This window comes from Eucalyptus grandis, chromosome 7 (assembly GCF_016545825.1).
Source record: "Eucalyptus grandis isolate ANBG69807.140 chromosome 7, ASM1654582v1, whole genome shotgun sequence".
Classification (NCBI taxonomy): domain Eukaryota; kingdom Viridiplantae; phylum Streptophyta; class Magnoliopsida; order Myrtales; family Myrtaceae; genus Eucalyptus; species Eucalyptus grandis.
Window position 1 is genome coordinate 31,290,984 of NC_052618.1, and position 9,462 is coordinate 31,300,445.

Below are 9,462 nucleotides of genomic sequence, written 5' to 3' on the forward strand. Positions count from 1 at the left end.
AATCCTAAATACTTTAGTAATGCTACATGGAGATCAAACATTCATAGTCAAAATCTGAAGAACGTCAGAACAAATGTTGCGAGAACATTAAATGTTCATGGTCAGAATTTGAAAAACGTGGTAGCCAGACTTTTAGAGCACAATAGAGGGGTTGTGTGATTAGCCTCTTTTTCACTTTTGTGTGCTTCTTATTAAATGCACAAACCATGTCATATGTGCATGGGTGATTTTGCTTCCGTTGCGAATAGTTTTTTATTCAATTTACCTATACACGTATTCGTTGTTTTTCGAAATAAATCCCAACAAATATCATTTGTTAATTCAAAACAACAATTGTATCCCACCAGTCGGAAATGATTTTTCCACCTGACATTGTCGATACATATCGGAAGTCGCACAAGTATATATCACTCCTATTCGATATATATATGTCCTCTTTGAAGCTTGAACACGCCTTGAAGAAAACGTAATCGAGACTTTGCCTTTGATTTCTCTCTAAACCCTAGGTCCATTTCTTCATTGTCAATGCCTTCACATAATACTTCTTCTTCATCACCTTCTTCTCCATTCAACTTAGAGCAAATTTCAAAAGCCTCTCGTGAAAATGCGCCTTCACTTAAAGGAATCCTCGGTGGTTACGGCAACACCTTTCTTGGAGGTGACAAAGATCATCTTGACTACTTCTACAACCAAAGGAAAAGAGAAATTCTTCAGGTATTGAATGCGCAAGTACAACTCAACTACTTCAACAATATGAGTTTGATCAAGTCTGCCGTTTATATAGTGTCCGAAAAATATAATGAACAAATTGGGTAGAACAATGAAGTCAAACTTTGAGACGTTATATCACTTTTTTTAATGAATTATTTGCCTTGCAACATTGCTAATAATCACTGGCAAATTTCCTCTAGAATATTGCAAAGTCTCAGTTGATAATATTATATAGCAATTCTAATATTTCTCCAATGTCTCTTAAGGGAAATAATAAGCTACAATGGCTATATTTTCTTTTGAAAGAAAATGAAAAATGGAAGAATAAGGTTATAGTTGAACAAACACGTTCGGTAATTTATAGCAAAAAAACAAGAAGTTATATTCGAATAGACACAACCTTGCAATGATTAAGAAGTAATCTTTGAATAAGTATGAACTCTTAGATAACGGTTGGAAGAAATAATAAAATTTGGAATAAATAAAAACAAAAAATAACTGTAACTTCGTGAACACTATTATTATTTCAACGGGACGCTATGGTTAATTTTTATAAAATTAAACCAAATTTTTTATAAATTAAAATGATCTTTGGTTAGTGCCACATCTCATTCACGTGCACATTCGCATCTTTTTTTATGTGGAACAAGACATCTCTTAGTTTGTTTTAAAAACAAATTACTAGCACGTAGTACTGAGGATCGAGCTTCTGGTCTTGTTCCAGTACAAGAAGATGAAGCATGATATGGTGGTCTAAAACGACTATGAAGCCTTTGAGATCAAAGGGCGAGTTGTTATTCGGATATGAGCCGTTCGCTATGAGAGACCCAAGGGCCTTCGACGATCTGGAAGAGTTAGTGGGGGAAGGAGGGGGTTGTTGTATGTGTGGCGGTCGAACGGACTTGAGATCAATGATCTGACGGTGGAGAGCAAGCAGTGCCCGGGGAAAGATTAGGTAGTGCTCTTGTGCAGGGTCATGTTGGTGGAGATCTTCCTTCGTTACGACACGTTCGACTTTGACCCCGGAGAGTAGCCTCTCGGATCATCTGAAACGTTCAAGTCGCTAACCAGGGCCGCCATAAGTAATTGGCCGTGGTGATTATAAGCTACTTCAAAAGCTAGTTGTTAAAGGCTCCGTCCGGTTCAGCATTCCCGAGGAGCTTTGAGCCTCCAAAGACTTTTGGGAAAAATATTAAGTGTTTGGTTTAGCATTCTGAGGTCTCATTGGCCAAATACTTGCCTTTGAAATGTTGAAAGCCCAAAGCAAGTGGCTTTCAGTTTTTTTTTTTTTTTTGGTAATCCAGGAAACTCCGTGGGTTGCTTTGTGGTTGGAGTAAACTCTGGAGGGAGTAGAGTCACCACCACCCTTACTCTCCGGATAAGTCGTGGGTTCCTTTTCAACAAGGTAGACGACGCAGAGATTCGAACACTGAACCTCTCGCGAAAGGAACCAGCGCCCAACCACTATGCTGCCACCACGGGTGGTAACACTTTTGGAATGTTGATATAAGGTTTAGTGAGTTTTTTTTTTCTTTCCAATATTTCTCTCATTAATAATTGTGTTTTCCTCTTTTGCCCTTAAAAACACTATTTATCGTCTTCTTCCTTGGATTTGGCCTTGCTGCTCCATCGCGAAGCTCAGCTGGTGGGAGGCGCTTAGCCGCAATAGGTTAGATTTGGGCTTTGGAAGCCTCACCTGACGTTGTGCAATCTTAGGCAAGGTGGCTTGAGGTCAGGTGACCTTAGGCATCGGCTGGGTCGCGCAACCCAGGCGCTATTGCCCTAGGTCAAGCGACCCAGGTGACGCCACCCAAGGTTGCGCAACCTTGGGCGGCGTCACTGAAGGCCACGCAACCTAGGCGCCATCACTTGAGGTTAGCAACCTCAGGTGAGCCCCCCTTGCCAACTGCCACCAACGCCGTCGTCACTAGCCACCTCCCCACCGCCACCAGCACCACTTCCCACCTCTCCACAATTTTCCCCTCTCCACGCAGCTACATCTCTTCCTCCTTTTTTATTTATTTTTTCTTTTTTTTTTTCAATTTAAAGTTGTTTTGCAAAATATACATAAAAAATTGAGTGTCCAAACACTCATGCCTTTACAAAATGCCCATTTATTCAAAGGTACTTGCCCAAAGTTCAATCAAACAAGCTTAAAGTCATACAGGTTAAACCTATTAGCATTGATTTGTGTCAAGTACAAAACACTAAAAATGGGGAGAAAATGTTAGGTACGTCTCATTTGTCAGACCTCTAGAACGCAACATGTGTCGTCGTGGGCCCAAATTGTCAGGTGAACTCTTCTCTCTCTTCTTTCCACTCTCTCTCTCCTCTCTGCATGCGCTTTCTACCTCCTGCACGTTCTCTCTCCTCTCTCTTCTCTGTCCCCATTTTTGTCTCTATCCTCTCCTTTCTCTCTCTCTTGTGTCCTTGCACGCTCTCTCTCTCTCCTCTTCTCTCTCCCCATTTTCCTCTCTCTTCTCTCTTCACAGCACACTTTCTCTTCGCCGACGCTGACGACCAACCGACCACCTCAACCTCCGCGGCGAGCACCTCCTCCGGCATGTTCGGGAAGGTGCACGAGTGCTCAATCTGCCACAAGAGCTTTCCCACCGGCCAAGCTCTCGGCCAGCACAAGCGGTGCCACAACAAGGCCCTCACTTCTGCTCCCTGGCTGCTGCCGTCGCCACCGCCTCGACTGCTAACATGGTGAGCATCTCGAAGGGCGTGGGATCCACTCACACGTAGAGCCATGGGCAAGTTTGATCCGAACATCCCGGCACTCCCGGAGTCCTCCACCCGATTCGCGGTCTACGGCAGCTACACCCCTCCAAGCAGCCTCGATTCCTAGCGTTGATGAAGACAAAAGCGGCCTAAAATGGGTCGGATAAAAAATGCATAGAAACCCACCAAAAAAAAAAAACCGGCAATTGGAATTGACACAGGAAATCAATCGAGTTTTAGATGGGAATAGAGACGATTGTTTTTGTTCGTCTCTTTGTTTGTTGGGTGATGGTGGAGTTCTTTTTGATGGAGAGAGGGAGGTGTACAGGGAGAGAGGAGAGAAAGGAGAGAGAACGTGCATGAGACAAGAGAGAGAAATGGGACAGAAGAAGGAGAGAGAGAGAAAAGTGGGGCTAGAGAAGAGAGACGAGAGAGAGAGCGCGTGCAGTGTGGAGAGAGAGAAGACGGAAGAGAGAAGAGTTCGCCACAATTTGGACCCCTCCCGACACGTGTCGCGTTTCCAAAGCTCTTCTTACTTGCGCAAACGACACATGTCACATACCTAATATTTTCTCAAAATGGGACATTGATGAGAAAATAGAGTTGTCCTGATTTGAAGAGCTTTTACTGCAAAAATTGCTGACACACAATTTGTGGCTGTCCTTCCTCGGGCTTTATTTGATTTATCTTTTGGGAAGATATTCAATGAAACTTAGCAGGAAATCAAATTTAGTGCAACTCAAACTTCAAGCAATAGAACAAATAACAAGAGACATGTTCTAATAACTTAATTTTTCTCTTTTTTTTTATTTATAAATTTCAAGATTTTTAGGAGATTCCCGAAATTTTTTATGAAAAATCATAAAAAGAGTGCCCAAAAAGGTTGCCGGACAAATCAAACATATACTCTCCTAGAGTTTTTGCATCAAGACAAATAACTCGAGACTTGCTATAGTAGCTTGATTCATCCTATTTTTTAAAAACTGCTCATTTTCCATTAAATTCTTCAGCAAAATTTACGTAGAATCAAGAAAAACATTCCTCGGACAAAAAAAAAATAAAAATTATTATGGTGGCCGGTGGCCGCGAAGGTGATGGCCGATGGGTTGTGCGGCGGTCGGCGGTGACGATTGGCTACTGGCGGTCATGCAGTGGTGGTGGCGAGCGACAGTTAACGGTTGGCGATCCATGAGAAAGAACAAAAAACGAATAAATACAAAAAAGAAATTGTTGTGTTACCAAACGCATTTCCATTCTTTTTCTATTTCAAGAGTATAAATTTTGTGTAGTCAAACGGGTTTTTTTTTACTCAGAAATTATTCCCAGAAATAGAAATAGAAAACAACTATTTTTGAAAAAAATCCTTCCTCGGCCAAAAAGCATTGTCATGCACAGCCTTGTTATCTCTAATTTCACCACAACCTATCCCTCTGAAGCTCAGTCTGGTTGTGCGTATCTCCATCTTGCTCATCTTCGTCTTCATCTAATTGGTCTTCCGGTTCGTGAATCGATCATGTCGGATTCGGAAATTCCACTGGAAGAAATCCGAGGAGATTACGGTTTCCCATTTTTCGGTGCGATAAGGGGATCGTCTCGATTACTTCTACCTCCAAGGTAGAGATGAGTTCTTCCGCCACCGGATGCGCAAGCATCGGTCGACGGTCTTCAGGGTCAACATGCCACCCGGCCCATTCATCTCCTCGAACCCCAATGTCGTCGTCCTCCTCGACGCGATCAGCTTCCCCGTCCTCTTTGGCAAAAGGCACGTGCTTGATGGCACGCACACGTCCAATGTCGAAAGAGGAACGTGCTTGATGGCACGTACATGCCCTCCACCGCCTTCCTTTGGCGGCCACCGTGCTTGCGCCTTTCTGGACCCGTCGAGCCCAAACACGCCACCATCAAGCACCGGTTCCCGTCCCTCCTCGCAGCTCAAGACAATGTGTTCATCCCGCCCTCGGGAGCTGCTTGTTGGATCTCTTTGTCGACCTAGAAGACGAGCTATCGAGCGAAGGGAAAGCATCCTTCAACCCCCTCAACGACAAGATGTCCTTCAACTTTGTGTTTGTCGTGACCAAATTTTTCGGGTGTGAACCACCTAAGGTTTGGTTAATGGATTGTTAAGCCTAGACTTAACTCGGACTCTCCCAAGCCCATACCAATTCGCGACTTTAGGTTCAAGTTTTTTAATATGCAATTGATTTTTAACTAGGAATCGCCACTAATCTATTTTTGGTGAGTCGATTAGAAACCCAAGTAAAGTAACGGGAGATTTACCTTACTCCTACGAATCATAGATTTGGGTACGGGGACTCGGTTATGCTAGATTTCTCTAATGCCCTTTCGGTACCATTTATTTTTATTTTGACAAAAAAGTTTTGCAGGCAGCTTGAATTGATTTTAAACTATCTCCCTAACATGTAAGGTGATCATATGGGCGCGCAAACCATCAATTTAACACCCAGATAAACAATAAATAAATTACAAAAACTTACCTAAAAGCAACGAAAGCATTTGCAATGTTAAATTAAAATCCACATCAACAACCCTAGATATGGTTTCTAATTAACACGCAATTTTTATTTTGTTTTTGCTTAATTAATGAAAATCATGCAATATGTAATGCAATGTTAATTGAATGACCTAATTCTAATGACATGTAATTTTTAATTAAATGGGCCTAGCAAAAATACCAAATGACATGCATCTCAATGAATCTAACCTTAATGTCATGCATATGACAATTTTTCTAAAAGAATGCATTTTATCCTAAATAATAAAACTAACTTAACCTATGACATTTTTTTGTATTTTTCAAGAAATTTGAAATTAGGTGAAATGTGAAAATTACCTAATTAGATTAAGATCCTATTTAATTTATATTAGGAATTAGGTTGAGCCACATCCTAATTTAAACTAAAATATTATCTTAACCAAAATAATCCTAAAATGCAATATATCTAAAAAAAGTACCTAAACTTATAATAAATTAAAAATTATCTAAATTAAACTAAGTGCAATTTTTATCACAATATGCTATGACATGCAAAATATGCCCTAATTCTACATGACAAGTGTATGATGATTTTTTTTATTGTTTTATTAATTTTCGAAATTTATAATTGCCAAATAATTAAACATGCAACTCAATTTAAAATCTAGCAACCTAAATTGATTTTTTGAATTTTTTTTTAAATTTGAAATAAAATTCCTATTCTAAATATGTAAACCTTAAAACGTGCAATATTCTAACTCAAACATATTTCAAGATAAACAAAGCAATTAAGACAAGACAACTCATTCAAAATCATCAAAATATCCCACATCGTTCAGATTAAGGGATAATATTTTCGCCAGTAAAATCGATAAATTGATCTTAAGTCTTAAAGATCAAAATATCAATTTTATTCCTACTTGATTAATTATTTCATCTAAAGCCTTATAGATGAAATAAAAAACCACGGTGCGGTTGTGAATCTGGCAATAAACCCTACTAGAAATATGCCTATCATATCGAATATGCACGTAAGATATTGAAGAGCATGTATTAGGCAATAAATATCCAAACCAAATTTAGATAAGATAATCACCTAATTTCGCAACTAATATTATCAAATTTGAACTCAACAAAATCAACTCAAGCATGACCATTAATGGTTGGCGGGCAAGATTCGGCGCAATGTGCTTCTTGGTAAAGGATTGCCGCGATGGGGGTGTTCGTACAAGCAAGTGGGGATGGATGTGCACCAACAATGGACTCCCGCGTGAGGAATTATTATACTTCTCTGCAAGACCAAGGAAGCAGCGAAGCTCACGGTGTGGTAATTCTCACTTGTGAAATCCACACCTCGATAAAATTCGCACGCTTGATGAAAGTCAACAAATCTGCAAAAAAGAAGAATCGTGGATTGGAGTAGCACTAGATTTGCTGGGCTTGGTAGTGACCAAAAGCCCACTAAGACTTCACTGTGGAGGCACTTGTGAATTTGCTGGATGTTGCTGAAGGTCACACCAAAATCACGATCTTCGCGGGTCAACACGATGAAACACAGCGCTGCAAACGCTGCGAGGGGTGAAAGACAAAAGCTCCGTTGGAGTGGGTGACGCTCGATGGCTTCGGGGCACAACAAAATTATCGACGTTGGCTCGAGCTGTCGCGGGATGAGGCAGCGGGCTCGATCGTCGTCGCAGATAGTAACAAGGATGTCGTAGGACGGCGTCACGAGGATCTCCTGGGTTTGCCGTGGGTGCGGCGCGGAGAAAAGCCTGGCTGCCTTTCTTTCTCGTGGCTTTTGTGTTGAGATCGTAGCCTCCTTTTGAGAGTGGACGTCCAATTAAATTGTCAGATCGCACTCACGAGAATGACCCGTTTCATCACCCTCTTCAGTCTTCAAGAGCGCTCACGACCTCTCTCTGTACATCTTGTCCATCTTGTCGTTCTCTCCATATTGTGTAGCCATGTATACAATGTCATGTGTGGCTCCCCCTGTTCGGCAGAGAGAGTTCATTCTTTTTCTCTCTCTCACATGTGTCTCTCTATGCTCTCAGAATTGTGGCCGTATGTATTGATTGTGTGGCCTTCCCCTTTTTTTTTTTTGTACCTCATCACACCTTTTATAGGGTAAAAAATTGAATCTTTATTGCATATTTCGTTTCCAATTTTGCTCGTGCAATATTCTCTTTTGCTTTTTCCGCATATTCCATCCAAAAATAATTCCATTTTCAGGCAAAATACACCCCCTAGTGTATATTACTTGAATATGTGAAAAATCTTAACGGAATATGTGAAAAATCCTCATTTCACCGGCAGCCTAAAATAAAATAAAACAAAATAAAAATAAAATGTTTCTAAACTATATGCCATGTGATTATTTTTTTTTATAGTAAAAATTATGCAAACATTTAGGTGTCAATAGTGTTCAAGTCTTATGCGACCAAAAGCCCTCGAGCACAATTCTAGGGACCAAAGGGGCAGTGATGTTCGACCTATGGATATTACTCCAGCTTGCCCCAATATTGTCCCTAGGATTTAACATGGTCTTAAATTTCTTGGAAGATGTCATTTTGCACACTTTCCCGCTGCCTCCGCTATTAATAAAATCTTCTTACAAGAAGCTCTACGATGCATTTAGCGAGCGTGCGTCTTCAATTTTAGATGAAGCTGAGAGGCTAGGGATCGATAGAGACGAAGCATGTCACAACCTTGTGTTCCTTGCCGGGTTCAATGCCTACGGTGGCATGAAGGCCACGTTGCCCATTTTGATCAAGTGGGTTGGGTCGGGAGTCGAGGATCTGCACTGCCGGCTCGCGAGGGAGATCCGGTCGTCCGTCTCATCGGAAGGCGGGGTAACCCTCGCTGCCCTGGACAAGATGAGCCTGACCAAGTCGATCATGTACGAGGCTCTCAGGATCGACCCCCCGGTCCAGTTCCAGTACGGGAAGGCGAGGCAAGACATGGTGGTCCGGAGCCACGACGCCGCCTTCCAGATCAAGAAGGGCGAGATGGTCTTCGAGTATCAGCCGTTCGCGACCAAGGATCCGAGGGTCTTCGATGACCCGGAGGACTTCGTTGGGGGGGAGAAGCTGCTGAAGTACGTCTACTGGTCGAACGGGCGGGAGATCGACGATCCGACGGTGGGGAGCAAGCAGTGCTCGGGGAAGGATCTGGTGCTCCTCATGTGCAGGGTTATGTTGGTGGAGCTGTTCCTCCGCTACGACACGTTCGGATTGGAATGTGGGAGCTTGCCTGTGGGTTCATCCGTGACGTTCAAGTCGTTGACCAAGGCCACGAGTTGTTGACCGTATGTCTACTGCTGATAAAGAACTTGTATGAATTTTTTCGGTTTTTTTTTTTTCACTAGATTGCAGCGATTCGAAATGTTTCTAATATAAAGTCATCTCTTCTTCCCCTCCCCCTCTTTCTCTCTCTCTCTTCTTTTCGTCACTTTTCACTTCTGGAGGGAGGAATTTGATCTAGATCTTTCCCTCCTCCCAATTCCATTTCATTTATTTTCTAATTCTCCTAAT

At 41.9% G+C, this 9,462-nt stretch overlaps 1 pseudogene; it reads left to right on the forward strand.

Moving 5' to 3' along the window:
* The first annotated feature begins 4,948 nt into the window (after positions 1-4,948).
* On the forward strand, positions 4,949-9,245 carry LOC120296062 (annotated as a pseudogene).
* Positions 9,246-9,462: the final 217 nt, after the last annotated feature.